The sequence below is a fragment of the Hemitrygon akajei genome, chromosome 11, assembly GCF_048418815.1.
Source record: "Hemitrygon akajei chromosome 11, sHemAka1.3, whole genome shotgun sequence".
NCBI lineage: Eukaryota > Metazoa > Chordata > Chondrichthyes > Myliobatiformes > Dasyatidae > Hemitrygon > Hemitrygon akajei.
In genome coordinates this window covers 118,558,544-118,585,639 of record NC_133134.1, presented here as the reverse complement: position 1 = coordinate 118,585,639, position 27,096 = coordinate 118,558,544, and the positions used below count along the sequence as shown (strand labels likewise).

At 43.0% G+C, this 27,096-nt stretch overlaps 1 long non-coding RNA gene across 1 annotated transcript in view; it reads left to right on the top strand.

Moving 5' to 3' along the window:
• The window catches only part of LOC140735179 (uncharacterized), a 78,610-nt gene extending 52,114 nt beyond the window's left edge, over positions 1 to 26,496 (top strand). Inside the window, exons 2-3 of the long non-coding RNA XR_012100711.1 lie at positions 25,685 to 25,774; positions 26,146 to 26,496. This is a non-coding gene — a long non-coding RNA (uncharacterized lncRNA). The remainder of the gene's footprint in view (positions 1 to 25,684; positions 25,775 to 26,145) is intronic.
• Positions 26,497 to 27,096: the final 600 nt, after the last annotated feature.

Below are 27,096 nucleotides of genomic sequence, written 5' to 3'. Positions count from 1 at the left end.
ATACTGGGGTTCTTCCTGCTCCCTCTGCACTCACCTGATTTACTGTAAAGTATTCTTTAAATGGGTATGAAGAGGATGTTGCCTGGCTGAGAAGCAATTGGACAAATTGGATTGTTCTCTCTGATGGGCAACCAGACAGAAGTATATAAAATTATGAGGAGTGTAAGTATAGTTGTCATAATCTTTCTCCCAGGCTGGAATTGTCAAATATTAGAGGGCACCGCTTTAAGGTGAGAGGGTGGAAATTTAAATAAGATGTGTGGAGCAAATCTTTTCACACAGAGTGGTGGTTGCCTGGGTAGTGCTGCCAGGGGAGTTGGTGGAAACAGATGCAAAAGTAACATGTGAGGGCACATGAACAGGCAGGGAGTGGAGGGATCTGGACTAGGGACAGCCAGGTACAATTAGTTAGATTGGTAACATGGTCCTCACAGATATTGTGAGCTGAACCATCTGTTCCCATGCAGTACTTTAATAGATTTTAATACATTTTCTAGTATCTCATGGTCAAGAATGCCTTCTCAGCCAGTATCACCATCGCTTTCCCAAGGATGCTGGATTTTGGGAATTTTACATTCATAACCAGAGCCAAACGAGAAACAATTCCAATCCCTGCAGAATTAAGTGTTCCTGAATATATATAGGGTCTGTCTACAATACATGCCAGCCCTACCACAAGGGTTTAAATCCATCATAAGCCTTGATGTGTTGAAGCTATCTCAACCAGAAAGAGGGAACAGTGGACCCCACAGCAGGTTCAGAGCTAGAAAGGTTTTTGGACTAATATCAAGCATTCAGGAAATAATAGCAGATAATCAAAAGGAGTTTTACAATATACCATGGAGCAGATGGTTGCAAAATTATGTCTCAAGGGATTAAAGGACAAGAGTCTTTCCACAGATATAAAACTGAATAAAGAGCAGGAAGCAGGGACTGGGGATGAAAGGCATTTGACAGAGAGGAGGCAAATGTTCAGTAATAATTCCTGTGGTTCAGTGTTGAGACCTCAAAACAATTTGTTTTCATCATGAACTGAATTTAAGGTGACTGCAGATGGCCTGAGATAGGAAGTGGAATAAACAACCAGAAACTGCAGACTTCAGCAGGACGTGGACATGGATTATGGAAGTAAGCCAACACTGGTAGATAATTTTAATAGGGAAAAGGTGAGGCTTTGTATTTCAGCATGCAGGGTGGGAAAGCCTACCTGAACTAAATTGTACAATGTTCTAGAGTGAGCAGGACAATGAGACTTCTGTGATTGTCCTCAAATGCTCGAAAGCTTGAGAAAATGAAGGCTGCTTTAAGCAGGATAGTAAAAATGGGATAGAATGCAAAACAGGTGAGTTTTGCTGAAACCCCAAGTTTGATTTTCAGTTAGAGCATAGCGTTCAGATGCAAAGGCAACATTTTCGGGAAGATGTGGAGATCTAAGGTCAAGTGCAGGTAATGTTCTCCAGAATGGTATCAGGGATGAAACAGGTGAAATCTGTAGGTCAAGAATGTTGATGGACAGGGGAGATGCAGTAAATGTAAGGAGTGAAAGGAGGAGAGTAATCTAACTGAATTTCTGGATGAAAGTGTAGATGGGTGGGTTAGTAAGTTTCCAGATGAAATGGAGATTAGTGGCATTGTGGATAGCATAGATGACTGGCAAGGAATACAGTGGGATATAAATCATTTGCAAATATTGGTGGATAAAGGGCAGATACAACTTAACCCAGCCAAATGTGAAGTGTTACACCTCGGTTGGTCAAATGTAAAGAAACAGTGCACTTTGATTGAGACAGAGCAAGGTACTTAACAGTGCTAATGAGCACAGCCCAGGTCCAGCTCTCTGTATGTGGCTACATAGGTTAATAGGGTGGTTGAGGTGGCACATGGAATGCTTGCTTTTATTAGTTGAGGCATTGAGTTCAAAAGTCAGGAGGTTACGTTGCAGATTTATCAAACCCTGGTTGTTAGACCACATCTGGAGTATTGTGTACAATTCTAGTTGCCCACAAAGGGAAGGATGTTGAGGCTTTGAGGAGGGCAAAGAAGAGGTCTACTAGGTTGCTCCCTGAATTAGATGGCATATATTATAACAAGAGGTTGGTCAAACTTGTCATGTTTTATCTGGAGCAGCAGAGGCTGGGGAGAGAATCTAAAAGAGGTTTATAAGATTATGAAAAGCATAGATAGAGTTGGCAGATAGTATCTTTTTCCCAGGATTGAAATGTCTAATACCAGGTGGCATGCATTTAAGGTGAGGAAGGGCAATTTTAAAGAAGATGGGAGAGGTAATTCTTTTTGTTTGTTCTTTTTTACATAGAGAGTGTTGGGTGCCTGGAATAGATTGCCTAGTGTGGTGGAGTGGCAGATATATTAGGGACTTTTAGGAGACATTTAGACAGGCACATGAATATGATGAAAATTGAGAGATATGGACGTTGTGTAGGCATTAGAGATAGTTTAGTTGGCCATTATGTTACTAATTTATTTGGTTTGGCACAACAGGCTGGGCATGTTCCTGTGTTGTACTATTCTATGTTGTACGTCTAATAGTTTCACCAAAGACCTACCCGAGGTCTGATGGGCCAAATGGCCTCCTCTGTGCTGACCTTCCTGGTCTATAATTCAGAAGAAACTGGGAAAGAGCACAACTGATGATAAATTCCTGTTTCTGCTGGGTTTAAAGTGTCATCCTTGTTGCTTGGCAGCTTTCATCGATAAATTTAGGTTGATGTAATGTATGGATCTATTTCTTTTAGAGCAATGACACCCCCACCCTTAGCATTACGTATTGATCTGCTGTCAGCGCATGCACTGTTGTCCCCTCTCTCGTTGCAATGTGAATACATCAGTTAAAGCCATCTCCCCTGTGTGTGCTTTTATGTAATATATATGTAGTTGTGAACAGACACAACAAATTGGTGAATGAGTATGAACCTGAAATTCAGAGAAAAATTACAAACTACACCAACAGTTATGGGATGAAACAGCGACACTTAAAGAGCAGGAGAAGGCTGAAGAATCTGTGAGGCACAGTGAAAGGCCCTAAACTGCTGGTAGTAGCTGAGAAATTTAGATTTTACAAAAGGAACCAGTCGAAAGATGAAAGTGTTTCTGAATACATTGCAGAACTGAACAAATTTCCCAGTACTGTGACTTTAAAGATGGACTTTCTGACGCATTGAGGGTTCGGTTTGTATATGGTATGTATAGTGAAAGCACTCAAATGAGGTTACTGTCAGAAAGAGACCTAACCTTAGAACAGGCATTGACCATCACAAAATCATTAGAGTCTGCAGCAAAGGATGCAGCAGAACTACAGAAAAGAAGGTTAGAATGTGAAATGCACAAAGTGTCCCTGAATGGTGCGAAAAGCCAAAGATGTTATCGATGTGGCAAATCCTCCCATGATGCAAATGACTGTTGGTTGAAAGAAAAGGTCTGCGGAGAGTGTCACAGACCAGGTCACAGAGAGAGTGTGCAAGGCAGACAAAAAGTACAACTGAGAGAAAAGTCTCAAACACAAAACTAAGCAAATGCATGAAGTTACTGAATATAAAACAGAATTGGACAAAGTAGAGTCTGCGAGAGGTACACTGTCATCCCTAGAAGTGCATAGAAAAATTGAAGCAGATCACCAAATCATCTGGATCACAATAAATGTGTCCAGTGTAAAACTGAGAATGGAGCTGGATACAGGGTCAGCTATTCTAGAAGCTGACTACAACAGACTGTTTTCTAAGATACCATTAGAGAAGAGCTCAGTGATGCTCAAGACTTACATGGGCGAAAAAGTGTCTTCCAAATGCAAACTGAAAGCAAATGTGATGTATGGAGGCCAAACACAAGACCATAAGATATAAGAGCAGAACTAGGCCATCTGGCCCATCAAGTCTGCTCTGCCATTCAATCATGGCTGATCCTTTTCTCCCCTCCTCAACCCCAGTTCTTGGCCTTCTCCCCATAACCTTTTTGCCGTGTCCAATCAAGAACCTATCAATCTCTGCCTTAAATACACTCAATGACCTGGCCTCCACAGCTGCATGTGGTAACAAACTCCACAAGTTCACCACCTTTGGCTAAAATTTCTCCACATCTCTGTTTTGAACGGGCACCCCTTTATCCTGAGGCTGTGCCCTCTTTTCCTAGACTTTCCCACCACGGGAAACATCCTTTCCAAATCTACTCTGTCTACGCCTTTCAACATTCAAAAGGTTTCAATGAGATCTCCCCTCATCCTTCTGAATTCTGGCGAGTACAGACCCAGAGCCATCAAATGTTCCTCGTATGATAACCCTTTCATTCCTAGAATCATCCTTGTGAACTTCCTCTGGACCCTCTCCAATGCCAGCACATCTTTTCTAAGATGAGGGGCCCAAAAATGTTCACAATATTCAAAGTGAGGCCTCACCAGTGCCTTATAAAGCCTCAGCATCACATCCTTGCTCTTGTATTCTTTATGTATTGGAAAGTGGAGGGTCATCACTTTTTGGGCATGAATGATTGAGAAAAATCTAACTAGACTGTCAAAATCAGTCAAAGCTCTCAGTGTGACATCAACAGGAAACAAAAGCCAAATGGTAAGACTGTAACATTAATGAGATGTTTGAAAAGGGGATTGGTAAACTATAAGGCATGAAGGCCAGAATTGAACTGGCCAGAGAGAAACTCTCTCAGTCATGGATAGATTATTTGTTCTGGGTACTGGAGATGGTGATGAATCCTGAGGGGGGAGCAGCTGGAACAGGGACCATGGCACCATGGAATCACTCAGTGATCAGGAACTGAGTATTTAGTATTTAGTGGGGTGGACAAGGACATCTGTGGCTGCTGAGTTTTGCAGCCAGGATGGTTTGTTGCCTTTGTAGTTTGAGGGTCGAGGATGCTTCGGAGTGGCAACAAGGCATCCCAGAGGTGGAGGGTGAACAGCCAACTCTCCTGGTGCATTTCAGCACCAATACTTCAAAGATGAAGTCCCACAAACTGGCTCAGAATGTTTGTGCAAAGCAAGTTGGATAACTGGCTCAAAAAGTGCAATGGAGACAAAGGCAGAAGGTGGTAATGGAAGGATGGTCTTCTGGATGGAAGTCAGTGACCAGTGGTGTACTTCAGGGATCAATGCTGGTCCCTTGTTGGTGATCTTCATTAATATATTGGATGTAAATGTATCAGCTTACATGGTTTGGGCTGGAGTGAAATATTATCAGTTCTGAAATGTCCTAACACTACAACACTTGGAAGAGAAGATAAACAGTGAGGCAGATCATAGAGCATTACAGGAGGAGACTGACAGGTGATGAAATGATGATAAATTTTGTATAAAGTAGAAATAAATATGAAGATTAATTTTCAGAAATTCAACTATGGACTGTGAACGATCTTTAAAGCTGTGTGCAGTCACAGTAATGCCCGTAAAATTATTTCCGGACATATGGGCTTCGTCACTTGTTAGACTGTAAAATCCACAAAATGACCAAAAACCTAATAATATAAATTGTTTAGACTGCCGCTGTGTGCACACCATATTATGCATTTCTGCGGACTATGTTGTTATTCATGAGTTCCTTCATTGTGTTTGGCCAAAGACCAAACATCTGGGAATCCACATCCTGCGGGGAGCTGGAGGTCAAAGAGGATGGCCTGTCCTGGAGTTAGAGGATTGTGTACGTGTGTGCATATTAGCTATTGTTGCTTAGTCATTTGGTATGTTCAGCGTTGTTTGGCCAAGCATGGCGAGCGTGCTGTGTTAGCGCCGGGATCTGTGTGGCGACACGCACGGCTGACCCCAGCACGTCCATGGGTGTGTAGGATGTTAATGCAAATCATGAATTTTACACTTCGTGTTTCAATGTACACGTGATAAGTAAGTCCATAAGGCCATCAGACATAGGAACCAAATTAGGCCACTCAGCCCATTAAGTGTACCTCACTATTTGATCATGACTGATGTTTTATCTCTTGAATCCCCATTCTTCTGCCTTCTCCCTGTAACCTATGATGCCCTTACTAGTCAAGAACATATCCAACTCCACTTTAAATATACCCAATGACTTGGCTTCTACAGCTGTCTATGACCATGAATTCCACAGATTCATCATGGTCAGGCAAAAGAAATTCCTCCTCATCTCTGTTCTAAAAGGATGTCCTTCTATTCTGAGGCTGTGTCCTCCCTTACATTGACAGATAATATTTCAGTGGATACACTGTCTCCATAGATGGAGGCAGAAATGAAGCAAGAGGAGAGAAGTGTCAGAGATGGACCTGGCAAATTTGAAGGCAGGGTGGAATTTGGAGGTAAAGTTGATGAACTTGACAAGCTCAGCATGGATGCTAGAAGCAGCACCAATGCAGTCATCAATGTAGCACAGAAATACTCCAGCTATAAAAAGAATCACCACCTTCGGAAGTTTTCATTTTTTAAAATTGTTTTACAACATTGAGTCACAGTGGATTTAACTTGGCTTTTTTTTGACACTGATCAACAGAAAAAAAATACTCTGCTGTATCAAACTGAAGACAAATCTCTACAAAGTGATCTAAATTAATTACAGACATAAAACGCAAAATAATTAATTGCGTAAGTATTCACCCCCTTTAATATGACACACCAAATCATCACTGGTGCAGTCAATTGGTTTTAGTAGCCACATAATTAGTTAAATGGAGATCACTGTCTGCAGTGAAGCTGTTTCAAATGATAGTAGTGAAAATACATCTGGAAGGTCCAGCTGCTGGTGAGACAGTATCCTGGCAATAACCACACCATGAAGACAAAAATACACTCCAAGCAACTCTGTGAAGAGGTTATTGAAAAGCACAAGTCAGGAGAATTTCCAAGTCACTGAATGTCCCTTGAAATACTATTGAGTCAATCATCAAGAGATTAAAAGAATATGGCTCAGCTGAAAACCTGCCTAGAGCAGGCCATCCTCAAAAACTGAGTGACCATGCAAGAACAGGACTAGTGAGGGAGGCCACCAAGAGACCTATGACAGCTCTGGAGGAGTTACAAGCTTCAGTGGCTGAGATCGGAGAGACTACGCATACAACGACTGTTGCCTGGGTGCTTCATCAGCTTCAGCATTATGGGAGTGTGGCAAAGGGAAAGCCGCTGTTGAAAAATACTCACATGAAATCTTGGCTAGAGTTTGCCAGAAGGCATGTGGGAGACTCTGAAGTCAGATGGAAGAAGGTTCTATGGTCAGCTTTTTGGCCGTCAGACTAAATGCTATTTTTGGCATAAGCCAAACACCACACATCATCAAAAACACACCATCCCCACCGTGAAGCATGGTGGCAGCTTGTGCAGCTAGAAGGCTTGTACAGGTAGAGGGTAAAATGAATGCAGTAAAATACAGGGAAATCCTGGAGGAAAACCTGATGCAGCCCGCTCTGTGACTTACTGTGACTTGGGAAAAGATTTGTTTTCCAACAAGACATTGCCCCCAAGCATAAAGCCAAAGCTACACAGGAATGGCTTAAAAACAATATCCTGGAGTGGCCAAATCAACATCCAGATCTCAATTTGTGGCTGGATTTGAAAACGGTTGTTGACTTATGATCCCATGCAATCTGACATAGCTTGAGTAGTTTTGTAAAGCAGAATGAGGAAAAATTGCAGTGTCCAGATGTGCAAAGCTGATAGAGACCTATCCACACAGACTCAAGGCTGTAATTGCTGCCAAAGGTGCATCAACTGAATACTGACATGAAAGGGTGAATACTTATGCAATCAGATATTTAGTGTTTTATATTTGGATTTAATTTAGATCACTTTGTAAGTAGAGATCTGTTTTCACTTTGACAAAAAAGTCTTTTTCTGTTGATCAGTGTCAAAATAAGCCAAATTAAATTCACTGTGATTCAATGTGTAAAACAATAAAACCTGTAAACTTCTAAAAGGGGAAGGGTGAATACTTTCTACAGGCACTGTAAACTGAATTTTTATCTGAATATGAAGGAGTACTGCTTATTTTCCTTTGCCATTATAAGAGGTGGTATCTGTCCAGAATTTTGGCTTACAAAACAATTGACACTCAGCATACCTGGTCTGTGATGCTGAGTAGATGGGTGCTGAATCTCACTGCTTTTCCTGACAGCTCAAGCTCAGGTTGTGCAATAAATAAATGATGCAATATTCTTAACACAACATTGGAGAGGAAACATCAACTTCTCTATCTTGTACTTATTGGGAAGGTGTTGGTTACAAATCCGAACCACAAAATATCAGACAGTACACCATATGCAATTAAACGATTGAACTTGATAAATCCTAATCTGACTGTAGGGTTAGTAAAGAAAATAAAAAGAAAAAAGGGCCCATTTTAATGAAAGAGTCCAATGTGCACGTTGGAGCTTACAGATTTCTCCACTCATTCCCCACCAACCTCTGAACGTTGCTGACCTTCAGACCCTCGCTCCTAGTCCACTCCGTCCGGCAGTCTACCAACTGTTTCTCTTGCGTCTTCTCTCTTCATCTCTTGCTGACAAAAGACTACAAAATCTCTGCTCCCAGACCCACAAGAAGGAACAACACGCCTCCCATTGGATAGCACACATTCCAAAGTCCCCATTGTCTCTAGTCATAGCCCAAATATTGCTGCTACAGAGGAACCATTACCTCAGCAGTGAAACATTACAGAAACCATTACATTAGCAGTGAAACCTTACAACATGGAATTTAGTCATGTCCTCATGATGTTGAGATAATTCACCAACCTTCCTGCAAAACACAAAGTCCAATCCAGGTGTAAAAGGCAGTGACATAGCTCCCCAAAACAGTAAGGGTCACAATCAGTTCCCCTGGTGCTACATAGACCAGCCTATCCAGTGGTGTTCTAATTCTCTGAGACCTCTCTACCCCCTCACCTAACTCTTCAGGTTAAGACACTACTGGGGATACTCCTGGTCTTCCTGTCGAGGTCTCCCCTGACCTATCACTCATTTCCCACCTCCCGTCCCATGGCCAAGCCCCGCTTCATCCCTTACAGGGTCCCAGGCAGTCCACAGATAGCAACCCCCTCACTTCACCTCACTCAGCGGGAGAGGGATGGGAGTTTCTTCCTCAGTCAATGGGGAGTTAGCAAAAGGCTAACCACACATCCATGTCCTTTTTTTTTATAAAAAGGAGGGAGAGAGAAACGGGGGAATTATAGACCGGTTAGTCTGACATCAGTGGTGGGGAAAATGCTAGAGTCAGTTATCAAAAATGTGATAACAGCACATTTGGAAAGAGGTGAAATCATCGGACAAAGTCAGCATGGATTTGTGAAAGGAAAATCATGTCTGACCAATCTTATAGAATTTTTTGAAGATGTATCTAGTAGAATGGATAGGGGAGAGCCAGTGGATGTGGTATATTTAGATTTTCAAAAGGCTTTTGACAAGGTCCCACACAGGAGATTAGTGTGCAAACTTAAAGCACACGGTATTGGGGGTATGGTATTGATGTGGATAGAGAATTGGTTGGCAGATAGGAAGCAAAGAGTGGGAGTAAACGGGACCTTTTCAGAATGGCAGGCAGTGACTAGTGGGGTACCGCAAGGCTCAGTGCTGGGACCCCAGTTGTTTACAATATATATTAATGATTTAGACGAGGGAATTAAATGCAGCATCTCCAAGTTTGCGGATGACACGAAGCTGGATGGCGGTGTTAGCTGTGAGGAGGATGCAGGGTGACTTGGATAGGTTAGGTGAGTGGGCAAATTCATGGCAGATGCAATTTAATGTGGATAAATGTGAGGTTATCCACTTTGGTTGCAAGAACAGGAAAACAGATTATTATCTGAACGGTGGCCGATTAGGAAAAGGGGAGATGCAACGAGACCTGGGTGTCATTGTACACCAGTCATTGAAGGTGGGCATACAGGTACAGCAGGCAGTGAAAAAGGCAAATGGTATGTTGGCATTCATAGCAAAAGGATTTGAGTACAGGAGCAGGGAGGTTCTACTGCAGTTGTACAAGGTCTTGGTGAGACCACACCTAGAATACTGTGTGCAGTTTTGGTCCCCTAATCTGAGGAAAGACATTCTTGCCATAGAGGGAGTACAGAGAAGGTTCACCAGATTGATTCCTGGGATGGTAGGACTTTCATATGAAGAAAGACTGGATCGACTAGGCTTATACTCACAGGAATTTAGAAGATTGAGGGGGGATCTTATTGAAACGTATAAAATTCTAAAGGGATTGGACAGGCTAGATGAAGGAAGATTGTTTCCGATGTTGGGAAAGTCCAGAACGAGGGGACACAGTTTAAGGATAAAGGGGAAGCCTTTTAGGACCGAGATGAGGAAAAACTTCTTCACACAGAGAGTGGTAAATCTGTGGAATTCTCTGCCACAGGAAACAGTTGAGGCCGGTTCATTGACTATATTTAAGAGGAAGTTAGATATGGCCCTTGTGGCTAAAGGGATCAGGGGGTATGGAGAGAAAGCAGGTACAGGGTTCTGAATTGGATGATCAGTCATGATCATACTGAATGACGGTGCAGGCTCGAAGGGCTGAATGGCCTACTCCTGCACCTATTTTCTATGTTTCTATGTCCTCATCCTCCAAATCAATATCCCTCTCAGGGGTGGGGACTGGCCTAACCTCGCCTGTTGGGGGCCCTGCGTCACCCTGCGCTTCTGCAGTGTCCTCTTACTAGGTGTAGGCTCCAAGTCGGGCTCCGGGTCTACCTTCACCTCTTGTCCCAGGGGAAACAGGTGGTTCCGATGGAGAATCTTGACAGGTCCATTCCCATCCTCTGGTTTCACCCGGAAAACTGGTAGATTTGCATTTGACTCTCCACCGCATAGGGCTTAACTGCCCATTTAGGTTTTCCAGGTAGCCCCAAATTCCTTATGAGGACCCGGTCTCCCAGCAGGAGTTGGGAGAACCTCACCTTTTGATCATGCCTCCTTTTATTTCCTCGATTCTGCTTGGCAGCCGCGACCCCAGCTAATTCATAAGCGCTCTTCAGCTCTCTTCTCATGTTAGCCACATATTTCAGAGAAGTCTTCGGTGGGAAGTCACCCTCATCAGTCCCAAACCAAAGGTCAATGTGTGACCTTGCCTCATACCCAGACACCAGATAATATGATGAATACAGTACTCTGTAGCTTCATCTTGTGTACAGATGTAACTGTGAACCAGATGTCCAATATGTTGACTCCACCTGCTCTTCTTGCTGATTTCCAGAATCCTGAGCAAGGCCCTGATTAAACCTCTTAGGCTGGGGATCAGCCTGTGGGTGATAGGGTGCGGTCCTTGGCTTCTCAGCTTCAACCATGCCCAGTATCTCATGGATGAGTCTGCTCTCAAAGTCCCGTCCCTGGTCACTATGTATCCACCTGGGAAGGCCACAATAAATAAAATACTTCTCCCATAACATTTTTGCCACTGTCAATGCCCTCTGGCCCTTGGTAGGAAAAGTCTGAGCATATCTGGCGTAGTGGTCCACGATGACTAAGACATTCGCCATGTTTCTGGCATCGAGTTCTTTGGACAGAAAAACCAAACACACCAGGTCCAGAGGCCCCATACTCTGCAAATGGGACAAGGGAGCTGCTCGAGTTGGCGGTGTCTTCTGCCGTATGTAGTGAATGCATGACTTGCAGTATTCTTCGACCTCTGAGTTCATCTGGGGCCAGTAAAACCGGTCTCTGAGCAATCCATAGGTCTTTTCCACCCCCAAATGTCTGGAATCATCATGAAGTAACTTCAACGCAATCCTCCGATGCTTCTCCGGCAGAACCAGCTGGCAACGGCAAGGTCGGTCCGGGAGTGACGTGACCCGGTGTAAGATCAGGTTCCGCAACTCCAGCCAAGGCCATTCTCTCAGTAATGGAGGCACCGACTTGTATTTTGTCTTCTCCACCTGAGCCACGTCTCTCTTTTCTACCGCTGACCAAATGATACTGATGCCCGGATCATTTTGCTGAGCATCAGCCACTTCCCCAGAACTCAATTCTGGCAGCTGATTTGTCTTCAGAGCAGTCAGGTTACAATAAACTTGTGGAATGGCACCATCAGAAGCCCCCGTTTGATCCACTGTTTGATCCTGCCCCTCCTTTTCCTCTGCATTCAAGGTGATGGCAAACTGACACATGGTCTTCACTCCTGGGGCAGGAACTCTCTCCCACTCCTCGTCCCTGTCCAGTCGCTCATGCACCTGTCGGAACAAAGCATTAACATCAATTTTCCTGCTTCCCGGCCAGTACTTCAGACTGAAATCATAGGCAGTCCACGCTACCAACCACCGATGGCCTGTGGCATCCAGTTTCGCCGAAGTCAGGATACAAGTTAAGGGGTTGTTGTTCATCCTCGTCTCAAATTTGAACCGCAGAGGTAGTCATTCAGCTTAACCACTACCACCCATTTCGATGCCAGAAATTCCAACTTGTGTGTGGGAGTTTTCCTCGGAGGGCAACAGGCTCTGGCCGACAAACACAACGAGTCTCAACTCGGTACCCTGATCCTGACACAGGACACCTCCAAGCCCTCTTGGCTGGCGTCCGTGTGCAGTACCTATACCAGCACCGGCACCTGGGTCAGCAGCTCCTTCAGCGACTGAAAGGCCTCCTCACATTTTACATCCCACCTCGGTCCAAAGGGCTCTGACAGGCTAAGATACTCTCCACCCTCCTGTCCTTTATTCCTCCTCCCTTTCTTCCCCAAGGGAGGGTAACCGCACAGAAGCTGATTCAATGGGTGACTCACTTTTGCGTAGCCCTTCATGAGCCTCCAATAGTAACCACAGAAACTGAGGAAAGAGTGCAGATCGCTCACAGTCTTGGGTCTTGGCCAAGTCAAAGTCTCTATCTTAGCCGGATCTGTAGCTAGTCCATCCTATGAGACTATGTGCCCAACACAGTTAACAGACATTTTGCAGAACTGGCATTTGTCTGGGAGAGGTTTAACCCTTCAGCATTCAGGGGGCTGAGCACCTTCAGTAGCCTCGCTTCATGTTCCCAAACACTATGAGGTCATCCAGATACACCAATGCTTGCACCAATACCTCAAGCAAGCTCATATCCCCCACCGTCTTCTCCATGACTCACTGGAAGGTTGCAGGGGCTCCCGATATGCCTTGAGGCATCCTTTTGAACTGGAAGAATCCCAGGAGACATATAAATGCCATCTTCTCTTTGTCATCCTCACTCAAATCTTCACATCAGTCAGACAGGCCAGCACATCTACAATCCTCAGGACTGTATACTGGTCGGGGACGGTGTGCCTGTTCAGTGTTTTATAATCCACATGCATTCATACCTTCCCGTTCTTCTTTCTTGCCGCTACTCTTGGGGACACATAGGGGCTTTGGGACTCTGTGTGGTCTCAGCTTCCTTTAACTCACACAAATGCTGCTGAACATCTTCCAGTCTCCAGGGACCAGTCTCCGCGACCTCTCTCTAAGTGGGGTGTCCTCGGTCACCCGAATAGTGTGACGAGTGCTCTTGGAACAACACACATCAGTGGAAAAGATACCTTCCAGCTTCAACATCTTCTCTACCAACCTCCTCTTCTAACATGCGGGCACTGGGGAGGCCCCAATTGAATGACTCAGCTGTCAACTTTTCCCTTTTCCCAAAAGTTTCTCCTTGGCATGTCTTACAGGGACACTAGAATTTACCGTCACCAGGAACAGATGCACCAGGGGTATTCGCCGCTTGAAGGAGATCTCCCCTCTTCGTAGTGTTCCTGATAATCACTGCCATCCTGCTCGCCTGTACAACGGAGGGCTCCTGCAGCCAGGGCCTCACCAGTAACCCAGCAGGAAATCCCAATTCCCACTCGTGGACTTCCAGAGCATCCACAAAGAGGGCCTCACCTTCAGGCACTCCAGGAAATTTGGGGCATGGTCCCACTAAGCCTTCAGGAATAGGGTCTTTTGCTTTCTGGGGTTCCTTGATATATTGCTGGGAAGGTGTTTCCCCAGAGACACCAGGCCACTCCCTCATGTTTCCCAACACCTCTCCCTGCTTAGATACCCGGGTGCTCACTCTCCGAGGGGCTTTCCACTGCTCACATTCCCGCTGGAAGTGTCCCTCTTCACCACAGTTATAGCAGACGATACCGGCCACAGCCCCTTTCCTGGGGAACCCCGGCCATCCACAGCCCTCTGCATTGTCCATCCCCTAAGGCAGTCCCCCTCTCTACCAGTCCTATCATACGGGGAGTCCACATCCGCTGTTAACACCGGGACACCTCAGTTCTCAGCTCTGTCACAATCTCCTTTACCATCCCCTGGGCTGGACTGGCCCCGGTCTCTTCACCACAAGGGGCTACTACCGAGGACTGTATCCTGCTGACGCAGCCCTCCCACACCTCTGACACATTATCCTCCTCCCATACCTCTCTGATCGGTTCAACAAAGGAGGGAGATGGGCTTGGCTTATGAGTCTGTTGGGGACCCCAAGTGATCAGGTCCCAGGACTAGGTGCCCTTGGCTATCTGGTCCATCTTTAACTTACGCACCTCAGCTGCCTGAATGACTCCCACCCCCCCCCCCCCCACCCCACCCCCACCGGCGCCACAAACAAGTTCGCTGCTTCTCTAGCCGAAAAATGTAGCCAAAAGCTTCTCCCCCTTCTCCTGATGCAGGTTCTGAAATCCCGCCATGAGGTCCAGTGGGCTCCCTGTGCCCAGATAATCGGCAATAAGGGTTGGCATGTTTTCACAGCTCTCACCGCATCAGCAGCCCACCCACTCAAACTTTCAACCAATCTCTGTTGCCTTACATCATCAGAGCACTGCCACTCATCTAACAACTGAGAGGTCTGCTCCCCCCAAGTCTCATACTCTTCTTCCCCCTCAGGGGTGGGTGTTATTCTGGAGAATATTCTTAGCTTCCGGCGGGGATGCTCTGCCTGTGCACTGGGCCACTTATTCACCAGAGAGGTAAGGGCTGATGGTAAATCAGAACTCTCACACTTCACTGGGGGACAAGGACTAATCAGATATTTCAAATCTGACCACTCCGTCCCCTCACTCCTCAGAAATGATAGAACCCTGTCTTTGAACTCCGCCCGCAGTTACGGGAAGTTTGACTTCTGACTCAGCCCACTCTGCTACCTTCTCCTCCTCCCTGACGGTATGGACAGGCCATGGTCCTGCCTCACCAGAGGCACCGATAGAAGCGGGCAGTTCCACCGCTGTTACATCAGCGCTAGTCTGAACTAAAACAAGGTCTGAGCCTGCCATTTTATCAAACCTCCACGCTACAACCTCAACTTTGCCAACAACTTCAACAGTACTCAAAAATTGAATTAACAATTCGTCTGGGGTACGAATATCCACCCCACTCAACACACATGCATTAATTACCAGTAACCTCACAGAGGCACACCACCACTCCACCCCAGCAGCATCCATACCAGCACAGACTTAAACACACAACCTACCGGTTCAATGATCAGGGCAATCACACAGCATCCAATGGAATTAATCACGAACAACACCACACAATTGTAACCCTCAGGCTCGGCCAGCAGGTGTTTGTCTAGAGGAAGACAGCCTCTGGCCCAACCAAACTGAGAAATCTCATTTGTGTGGTTGTTGTGTGATGTGTTGCCCGATTACAAATCTGAACCGCAAAATATCACACGGTACACCAATTATACGACAACTTTATAAATCTTAATCCGACTATAGGGTTAGTAAAGAAAATAAAAAGGACCCATTTTAATGAAAGAGTCTAATGTGCACATTGGAGCTCAGAGATTCGTCCATTCGATCCCCCATCGACCTCCTCCAAGCGTCGTTCACTTTCAGACCTTTGCTCCTAGTCCACTCCATCTGGCGGTCTACCAAACTTTCACCCCTCACCTCCTCTCTCTTCCTCTCCTGCCAATAAGAGACTGCAAAATCCCTTCTCCCTGACCCACAAGAAAGAACAACATACCTCTCATTGAATAGCACACATTCCAAAGCCCCGTTATCTCCAGTCATAATCCAAACATTGCTGCTACAGAGAAACCATTGCCTTAGCAGTGAAACATTACAGAGAGGCCATTACATTAGCAGTGAAACCTTACAACGTGTTACAGATGTTTCCATTGTGAATACATGGTGGTCATTGTTATTTATACACATTTTATTCCTATATTCTAAACTCATTTAAGCCCAACAGTATTTGTTTTTAATTTTTATATAATTATTTGTTCTTTATAATTAATTAAAGTTGTTTTTTTTTGTTGGATGTTGCACCCGGACCAACACACCACATCAAGTTCCTAATATATGTAAATTAGGTACCTCTTGTACCTAATAAAGTGGCCATTCAGAATATGTTTATGGCTTTTAGCTGCCGAAGGCCATTCACTTCAAGGCTCAATGTGTTATGCTTTCAGGAATTCTCTCCTGTGCACCACTGTTGTAACGCATATTTATTTGGGTTACTGTCACCTCCTTGTCAGCTTAAACCAGTCTGGCTCTTCTCCACTGAACTCTCTCATGAACGAGGCATTTTCATCCTCTGAACTGCCACTCACTGGGTGTTTTTGTCTCTTACACCATTCTCTGTAACCTACTGTGTGAAAGTCTCAGAAGCTCAACAGTTTCTGAGATACTCAAACCACCCCATCTGGCACCAACAAGCATTCAGTGGTCAAAGTCACTTAGATTATATTTGATTTTCTATTCTGATGTTTAGTCTGAAAAACAACTGAAACTCTTAACCATATCTGCATGTTTTTATGCATTGAGTTGCTGCCACATGATTGGTTGATTAGATATTTGTATTAACAAGCAGATATACCTAATAAAATGGCTACTGAGTGTATATGGTGAATAAAGTTAATTGTAGATCCTTGATCCTTCAGTAGAGTCAACATTAAAGGAAAATTATGTTTCACTAGCTTACTGGAGCTCATTGAGCACATATTTGGAAGATTAGATGTTGGGGAGCCTGTGGTAGTGTATTTGTACTCTCAGACACCACAAAGAGGGAACAAAAAGGGAGCAGCCATGATTAAACGGTGGAGCAGACTCGATGGACAAAATGGCCTAATTCTGCTCCTATGTCTTATGGTCATATGTCTTCTAACATTTCATGCTTCATCAGAACTTCACCAACATAAACACCACCTTTATTTTAAGCAGAAGAGAATCTGCAGTTGCTGAAAATCCAGAGTAACACATACAAAATGCTGGAGGAAGTCAACAGATCAGGCAGCATCTATGGAGGTGAAGAAGCAGATGACACGTCAGTCTGAGAGCCTTCGTCAGGTCAGGAAAGGAAGACTCCAGAATAAGAAAGAAGGGGGAGGGAAAGGAGTACAGGCTGGCAGGTGATTGGTGAGACCAGGTAAGCAGGAAGTTGGCACATTGAAAATGAGAATTAAGTGAGAAGCTTTAGTTGATAGAATGAGAAAGTGAAGAGCTGAATAAGGAGGAATCTGATTGGAGAGGACCAAAGGAGAAAGGAAAGGAGGAGCCCCAAAGGGAGGTGTTGGACAGGTGAGGAGAAGAGAAGGGGCAAGAGGGGAGCCAAAATGGAGAATTATAAAAAGGGGGGGAGGGAGATAAATTACTGTAAGTTAGAGGAATTGATGTTCAAGCCATCAGGTTGGAGCTACCCAGATGTAATACGAGATGTTTCCCCTCCACCTTGAGAATGCCTCCTGTATTTCTTCTTCACTGTTATTGCAACTTCTTGACTTTGGGGAGAATGAAGAGAAAAAAAGTACAGTGATCAAATCTGTAAGTAACAAAAGGTGGTCAAAGTCCTTCAGCATAAAGTAGCCCTTCATCAAAATCAGAAATTACACCTTTCTGACTATGTTTGTGGTGCAATGCCCTGGGACCTTCCAGCATACATTTATTAGACTATAGGGGCAGCTGTTTACGTTGCACTTTATGGCATCCAGACACACCATGCCTTCCATAATGGCAGGAGAGATCTCCAAATGGCAATATTGTTTACTGTTCTGATAGAACTGTAGGGACCTCCAGTGGTATTAGTGTTATATACCATGCTGATTACTTTAAACTGGTCGGATTTTTTTTTTGTTCAATCACATTCTTGATCTGGCATTTTATTGTGGATTTTTTTGTCCTCCCTCCTCTGAATGTGGATAATTTTCCTTCTCTCCTGTTCTCTTAACGCAGACATTCTGAAAGGTACAGCACTTTTAAGTGGACTAAAATACATCTCCATGGCTGTGGAGAGGGAGGAAGGAAGGACACCAAGCCAGACTAAAATGTCAAGGCATGAAACTTCCTTGATCCAGTATCTTGTTAGTAAATATACAGTACAGTTTCTGCAGAACAATATTGAGGCAAGATTGCTGAATCAGAGGGAAATGAAGGATTGCTGGGTTCTCTGCTTCATAGAGACATCTGGAGAAGCCAGATACTTGGTAAGACTCAAGATCTTCTTGATACAGAGTACAGACTGTCTGCTGATTAAGAAAAGGCAAAAGGTGGAGGAGGGGCTATGTTTTATGAAAAACACATTGTGCTGCTCTGATGTAATGATCTTGTCATTCTCTTGTTCCCCCAACCTGGAACACCTGATGATTAAGTGCTGACTGCTCTGCTTATCAAGAGAGTTCTATTCCATGATCCTGACTGCTGTTTACAAACTGCCAAAGGCAAATGTTAAACAGGCACTCGAAGTATTGAGTGCCATCATCAGCAGACAAGAAACAAATCATTGTTGGGGACTTCAGTCAGTCTTCCTTAAAGAAATCTCTTCCCAATTATCATCAACATATTACCTGCAGCACCAGGGGGGTCCCAACACACTCAACACACGATTAGGAATGCCTACCCTTCCATGCCAAAACGGCATTTCAGGAAAACGGATCACTTGGCTGTCCTCCTGCGTATAGGCAGAGGCTGAAGAGCAAGGGTCAGAAGGCAAGGACAACAAAGATGTGGTCACTGGACGCAGAGGGGCAGCTATGAGATTGCTTCAAGTCGGTGGACTGGGTTTTGTTCAAGGACACAGTGGATATGAATAAATGCACCATGGTTGTCATGGACTTTAGAAAAACAGTCGTAGATGAGCATGTCCCCAAAAATCTTTCAGTCTTCCCCAACCAGAAGCCCTGGATGAACAATGAATCCCGTAACCTGCTGAGAGTTAGATGAATGGCATTCTGGTCCGGCGACAAAGTAGAATACGTGAAGTCTAGGTACGACCTCCAGAAAGCCATCTCACGCATGAAACGCCAATTCCAGAGCAAACTTTAATCACTGAAGAATGCTCGATAGCTGTGACAGGGCTTGAAAGTGAAAGTGAAACCGAGTGACATAGGTGACAACAAGGCTTCGCTGTCAGATGAGTTCAATGCTTTTTATGCTCACTTTGACCATCAAAATGTGGAAGCACCTCCATGAACTCCCACAGCCCCCAATGACCCTGTGATTTCAGTCTCAAAGGCCGATGTGAGAGCATCCTTCCAGGAGGTAAACTCACAGAAAGCATTTTTCTGCCCGGATGGGGCAGCTGATCAAATACTAAAGACCTGTGATGATCAACTGGCTGGAGCATTCACAGATAACTTTAACCTCTCATTTCAGCAGCTGACATTGCCTAAGAAGAATGTGATAGCCTGCCTCAATGCGTATTGTCCAGGAGCACTTCCATCCACTGTAATGAAGGTGCTTTGAGAAGATAGTGATAGAACATATCAACTCCTGCTTGAGAAGCAACTTGGATAGGCGCCAATTAGCCCCTTGCTCTACACGCTTTATTCTTAAAAATGTGAGTCTAAGTACAGCTCCGATGTCATATTTAAGTTTGCTGATGACACTACTGTCATTGGTTGAATCGAATGTGGTGACGAATCAACATACAGGAGGGAGACAGAAAATCTGGCCGAGTGAGCAAGTGATGCCACAACAATACCCTCTCACTCAATGTCGGCAAGACCAAGGAGATGATTATTGACTTCAGGAGGAGGAAACTAGAGGTCCATCAGCCAGTCCTCATCAGGGGATCAGAGGTGGAGAGGGTCAGCAACTTTACGTTTCTTGGTGTTAACATTTCAGAGGATCTGTCCTGGGTCTAGCATGTGTGCAATTATGAGAAAAGCACAGCAGTACCTCTACTTTCTTAGAAGTTTGTAAAGATTCGGCATGCCATCTAAAACTTTGACAAACATCTATAGAAGTGTAAGGGACAGTATAGTGACTGGATGTATTGTGGCCTGGTATGAAAACACCAGTCCATTTGAATGGAAAAGCCTACAAAAAGTAATGGATATGGCCCAGCCCATCACAGGTAAAGCCCGCCCACCATTGAGCATATCTGCAGGAAGCTCTGTCACAAGAAAGCAGCATTGATCATCAGGGACACTCACCACCCAGATCATGTGTATACACAAATTCCTTATTTGCATAATCAATCCCCAATCACACTACAAAAATACAGTTACTAATAGCCAATAGAATCTCCATGTTGAAGGCCAATAATACTTCAGAATTTGTAAATAACTGACCAATATCCAGGTATCCACCAATCTCTCTGTTTTAAAAAGAATGACCTCTGACATCTCCCATAAAATTTCCTTCAGTCAGCTTAAACTGATGTTTTCTGATATTGGCTACTGCCACCCTGGGAAAAAGACACTGGCTGTCCATTCTATCTATGCTCTCATAATCTTATACACCTCTGTCAGGTCATCTTTCATCCTCCTTTGCTCCAAAGAGAAAAGTCCTGGTTTGCACAACCATTCTTTAAAAGATATACGCTCTAATCCAGGCAACATCTTGGTAAAATTCCTCTGCATCCTCTCTAAAGGTTTCACATAATTCCTATAATAATAAACAAAATTCCAAGTGTGATCTAACAGAGTTATAGAGCTACCACATTACCTCATGGCTCTTAAGCTCAATCTCCCAACCAATGAGGTCCAACACACCATACTGTATATGTCTTAGCTGCCCTATCAACTTACTTGGCAGCTTTGAGGTATCTATGGACTCATACGGCTAAGAATCCTGCCATTAACCAGGTAGTTATTTGGTGACTTCCTTTATCATCAGGCATAAGTACATTGTCCTAATGAGACTCATAAATAATTTTCTTTGTATCTGAAGAACATTTGTACTTACAGTTCATTGAGTGTTCACCAGAAGAAAGTCATAGTAATAAGGGAGCTTGTTTCAAAAGAACATGAACAATATTAGAGACATAGGTCATACAGCTCATAAATAGAACCCTAGGCACATCGAGTTCTTGTCGACTATCAAGTACCCGCTAAAACATATGCCACTCTAATTCCATTTTAATCTGCCAACATTCCCCTCAAGTTTTCCCAGATTAGTCCACTCAGCCATACACTCAGGGTAAGTTTGAGAAGGAGAACTTAAAACTGTGTGCAGTTTTGGGCTCCTCATTTTAGAAAGGATATACTGACATTGGAGAGGCTTCAGAGAAGGTTCACGAGAATGATTCCAGGAATGAAAGGGTTACCATATGAGGAAGGTCTGGGCAGCTCTTGGGCTGTATTCCTGGGAGTTCAGGAGAATGAGGGGGGATCTCATAGAAACATTCTGAATGTTAAAAGGCCTGAACAGATTAGATATGGCAAAGCTATTTCCCATGGTAGGGGAGTCTAAGACAAGAGGGCACGTCTTCAGGATTGACGGATGTCCATTTAGAACTGAGATGCAGAGAAATTACTTCAGTCAGAGGGTGGTAAATCTGTGGAATTTGTTGCCACGAGCAGCTGTGGAGGCCAAGTCATCAGGTGTATTTAAGGCAGAGATAGATAGGTTCTTGATTAGCCAGGGTATCAAAAGGTATGGGGAGAAGGCAGGGGAATGGAAATGACTGGAAGAATTGGATCAGCCCATGATTGAAAGGCAGAGCAGATTCAATGGGCTGAATGGCCTACTTCTGCTTCTGTATCTTATGGTCTTATAATCTAAGTTACTATGACTGAGTAGTTTACCAATGTACACACTGTTTGGGATGTGGGAGGAAATGGAGAGATCATGTAAATATCTTCAAAGACCATTCCAGAAGTCAGGATTGAACCTGGCTCATTGATCAAAGTTCAAAGCAAATGTATTATCGAAGTACGTATACTGTAAATCTCCCTGAGACTAATTTTCTTTCAGGCATTCATAGTAGACAAAGGAATACAATAGAATCAATTGAAAACTACAAACTAATGAAGGCAAACAACCAATGTGCAACAGAAGACAAACTGTGCAAATAATAAAACTAATAATAATAAAAATATTTATTGATATAAAAATTCACTTACCTTCATCCATACCTACTAATGCATATTAACAATTTTCTTAAAAATCCTGTAAAAGTGCCTGAATTTTTGACAGAAGTTAAAACATACCTCTTATCAAAAGGGGAAATCACAAATGATCCATCAAAATATCATGCTATGACTTGTTTACAAACTATATATAAAATTGTAACATCATCCATCTCACAACTAATCACCACTCACTTAAATAACCACAATATACTTACAGAAGAGCAGAAAGGGTGCATCGGGGTATGAAAGGATGTAAAGAACAAATGATAATAGATTCGGTACTTCTAAATCAAGCCCGGCGGAAAAGCAGAAATCTTTCATGTAGCTATATTGATGACCAAACGGCATTTCACTCTGTCCCACGTGTATGGTTAATAGAAGTTCTTAATATACAATGCCTATAAAAAGTATTCACCCCCCCTTGGAAGTTTTCATGTTTGAATCACAGTGGAATAAATTTGGCTTATTTTGACAGTGATCAACAGAAAAAGACTCGTTTGAGTCAAAATGAAAACAGATCTCTCCAAATGTTTTAAATCAGTTATAATATAAAAACCACAAAATAATTGATTGCAAAAGTATTCACCCCGTTCAAGTCAGTATTCAATAGATGCACCTTTGGCAGCAATGACAGCCTTGAGTCTGTGTGGATAGATCTCCATCAGCTTTGCATATCTGGACACTGCAGTTTTTTTCTCCATTCTAAACCTGCTCAAGCTCTCTCAGATTGCATGGTGTTCGTGAGTGAACAGCCCTTTTCAAGTCCAGCCACAAACTCTCATTTGGATAGATGTTTGGACTCCGACTTGGCCACTCCAGGACATTAGCTTTGTTGTTTTTAAGCCGTTCCTTTGTAGCTTTAGCTTTTTATTTGGAGTCATTGTCTTGCTGGAAAGCAAATCTTCTCCCAAGTCACAGTTTTCTTCAGATTCAGCTTTTCCTCCAGGATTTGCCTGTATTTTACTGCATTCATTTTACCCTCTACCTTCACAAGCCTTCCAGGACCTCCTGTAATGAAACATCCCCAAAGCATGTTGTAGCCACCACCATGCTTCATGGTAGGGATGGTGTGTTTTTGATGATGTGCTATGTTTGGCTTATACCACACATTGCGTTTAGTCTGATGGTCAAAAAGCTCAATTTTGGTTTCATCAGACCATAGAACCTTCTTCCAGCTGACTTCAGAGTCTCCTACATGTCTTCTAGCAAACTCTAGCTGAGATTTCATGAGTTTTTTTTCCCCCAATGGTGGCTTCCCTTTGCCACTCTCCCATAAAGCTGTGACTGGTGAAACACCTGGGCAAAAGTTGTTGTATGCACAGTCTCAGTCTCAATTTTGCCAACAGCTTTAACAGTACTCAAAAATCTAATTAACAATTCATCCGGGGTATAAATATCTGCCCCACTCAACACACACGCTTTAGTTACCAGTAACCCCATGGAGGCACACCACCACTCTACCCTGGCAGCATTCATACCAGCATAGACTTAAACACACAATCCACTGGTTCAATGCTTAGGACAATCACACAGCATCCAATGGAACCAATCCCGAACGATACCCCCACAATTGTATCCTTAGGTTCAGCCAGCACGTGCTTATCTAGGGGAAGACAGCCTCTGGCCCAACCAACTGAGTAATCTGATCTGTGTGAATGCTGCATGATGAGTTGAGTTCAACAGTAAAAATATAACAAAGGCAACTAACAGTTTCACTATATCAATATTAATGTATTCCTGGTCTGAAACGAATCTGGAAAATTTACAAAGAAAAATAAGAACTGAAATTACAACTTTTAGATAACATTATACACACTCAAATGTGATTAGATTAACACTACCTAGGACAGAAGGGGGAAGAGCAATAGCAGACATTAAAAATCTACACAACAGCCAGATAAAATTTCCGAGGATATATTTTCATCAAAAAAAAAAGGAATCAGCGCTCCTTGCAAGCATATGCAATTCTAATAAGAAGTATACACCAATAAACTTAAATGAGAGCACGGCCCAGAAAAACTAAGAAATTATCACCATTGAAGAAAGAGTTAACTAATGGAAGAGCATGACCTTCCATGGAAGACATCCCCATGATCTGAATAGACTAGATGTCGACAAAGAAGCGTCGAACGCCTGGCTCAGAGTTAGAGACCTCTTCCCAGAAACAGAGGAGTTCCTTGTGGCGATACAGGGTCAGGTGGTTATCACAGAAAATTATCAAAGAAATACATAACAAAAGACCAACATAGATGAAATGCCAAGGAAAATCTGAAACAATCCAACACATTACATGATCCTGTAGCAGTTTAACACAATCTGATTACTTACACATTTAAGTGGCAAACATCATTCACCAAAATCTTGCTTTAAAATACAAACTCATAAACTAAATCGTGCCTTACTATAAATACAAGCCTGATCCAGTTTTAGAGTCAGAGCCCTACAAACTATATATTATGACCAATTCATTATTACAGATAGGACAATCCAGATATAATAATACAGAACAAGGAAGAACAACTAACTTAATAGATATCGCCATTCCAAACATACATAACTTACAGAAATCAATAAGTGAAAAATCAACACATACAAACAAGCTGGATGAACTCAGCAGGCCGGACAGCATCCGTTGACTGCAAGTCTTGATGAAGGTTCTCAGCCCGAAACGTTGACTGCTCATTTCAACGGATGCTGCCCGACCTGCTGAGTTCATCCAGCTTGTTTGTACCTGTTGATTTGACCACAGCATCTGCAGTGTGCTTTGTGTTTCCTAATAAGTGAAAAATACTTGAAATAAGCGGAATTAAAAGACAAAATTGAAAAACTTTGGAACATGAACAGGGTGTACATTGTCCCAATAATAATAGTTATCCCAAAGTCACTACATAATAGCATTAAACAATTAGTGCTACTCAGCAATATCTATGTAAATCTTCAGAAATCCATAATTCTAAACACCACTAGAGCAGTCTAAAAGTTGCTAGCAATTGAGAAATGAGCATTCTTGGCTATGCCTGCACCTCAGGTTTTACCAGCTTGAGCTGATAAATAATAATAATAATTTTTAAAATAATAATAAATAAGTAAATAAATAATAATGAGAACGAGTTGTAGATTCCTTGAAAGTGAGTCCATAGGTTGTGGAATTAGTTCAGAGTTGAGATGAGTGAAGCTGTCCACGCTGGTTCAGGAGACTGATGGTTGATAGGTAATAACTGTTGATTCTGGTGGTGTGGGACCTAAAGCCACTCTACCTCCTTCCCAAAAGCAGCAGCGAGAAGGGAGTATGGCCTGGATGGTCAGGGTCCTTGATGAAGGATGCTACTTTCTTGCAGCAATGCTCCTTTTCAGAGATGTGAGATAGCGACTCCAGCAGTTACACTTTTCTTCTGTGCCTCAGAAGGCATAAATGTGTTCTCAAACAACTAAAAACTATAATTAATAGCTTGTTTGATGTTTGTGCTAATTTCAGTCATCAGGCTTTTGGAACTGACCAAACTTGACCAACATGGAAGCTGGAACTGGAAATATAAAAGTCTTTATTCACACAGCAAACCTTCAGGTGAGGAAGTCCAGGAGAATCCAAGAGGATCTTATTCAGATTATCAGTTGGAAGTTAAATTGTGTATGGGTTTTATGCATCAAAGACTAGTTCTCATTTGACTTAATATCTGCTGTATTCACATTATTCCAGAATTCCTGAATAATCCCTAATGCAGCCCACTTTTAAACAACAATATCTTACAAATGAGCATTAGATAACCTATCTTCTCTGAAGTGATTATTTTCCAGCCTCCAGGAGATTCCTGTGCCAGTGCTTTATGTTGTATAATCCCTAGGCTAATTGAGTAATATTATAATTACAGATTATATTCGCTCAGTTAATTATTGCCACAAATTCAGAATTAATAAATTGATGTCTTGTCTCCACAGATGAAGTTGGGTTGCCCTAATGAATTAGAATGCAGCCATCACCAATAAGACCTGTTTGGATGTCTATTTACCAGGACTTTCTTACAGTCTACTCCACTACGGTCTTTGAGCAGTGCAAAGCACAAATTGGATTTGCATGATTTATTTATAACTGTTCACTTGAGTACATGGATTGAGTAGCATATGAATTTGATTAAACAGGGCCAAAAGCTTCTTGTCCTGTTGCTCTGATAATTCAAAAACTAAAATGAAATGATCAGATCTGAAGTTCAGGTAATGTAATAATTTGAGATCAAGAAGCTAGATTCTAGTGGCCAATTTAATACCTGATTTTTTTTGTGTTAAAACTAATGCATAGGGAAAAAAACTGCCAAGTAAAAAATATACAGCTTATTTCAAAAGCTCAAATAAAAAAGATTTAATGGAATTAGTTAGATGATAACTCACAATTATTACACACACCTGACATTGGCCAATCATAGACCCTTGTTCACCCTTAGCCTATGCTCTATCTAATAATGTCCAATCACAGGCCTTGGTTTATTTCTAACCATGTTTTGCCTGATGATGACCAATCACAGAACCTGGCTCATCAACAACCTTTGCTCTGCTTGTCAATGGCTGATCACAGACTCCGCCTTATCCCTAGTCTTTGCTCTGCAGCATGATGGCCAATCCCAGTCTGAGTTGACATAGTGTTCTGTTGCTGACCACAATATTCTAAATTCAAACAAAGACTTTATACCCTATTGGATATATGGTAAGTAGCCACATGTACTCTCACTAAAGAGAGATTACACAGTCATTACCCCATCTTCAAAACCTAGTTTCCTTCCCTGTTGATTCTCTTTGGTGAGTTTAGTTGCCAATGTCTACTATTAGAGTGATGCCCTACCAAGGAAAAGATACCGTGAGCAAACAAAGTAGTTTAAAATACAATTCCACACACAA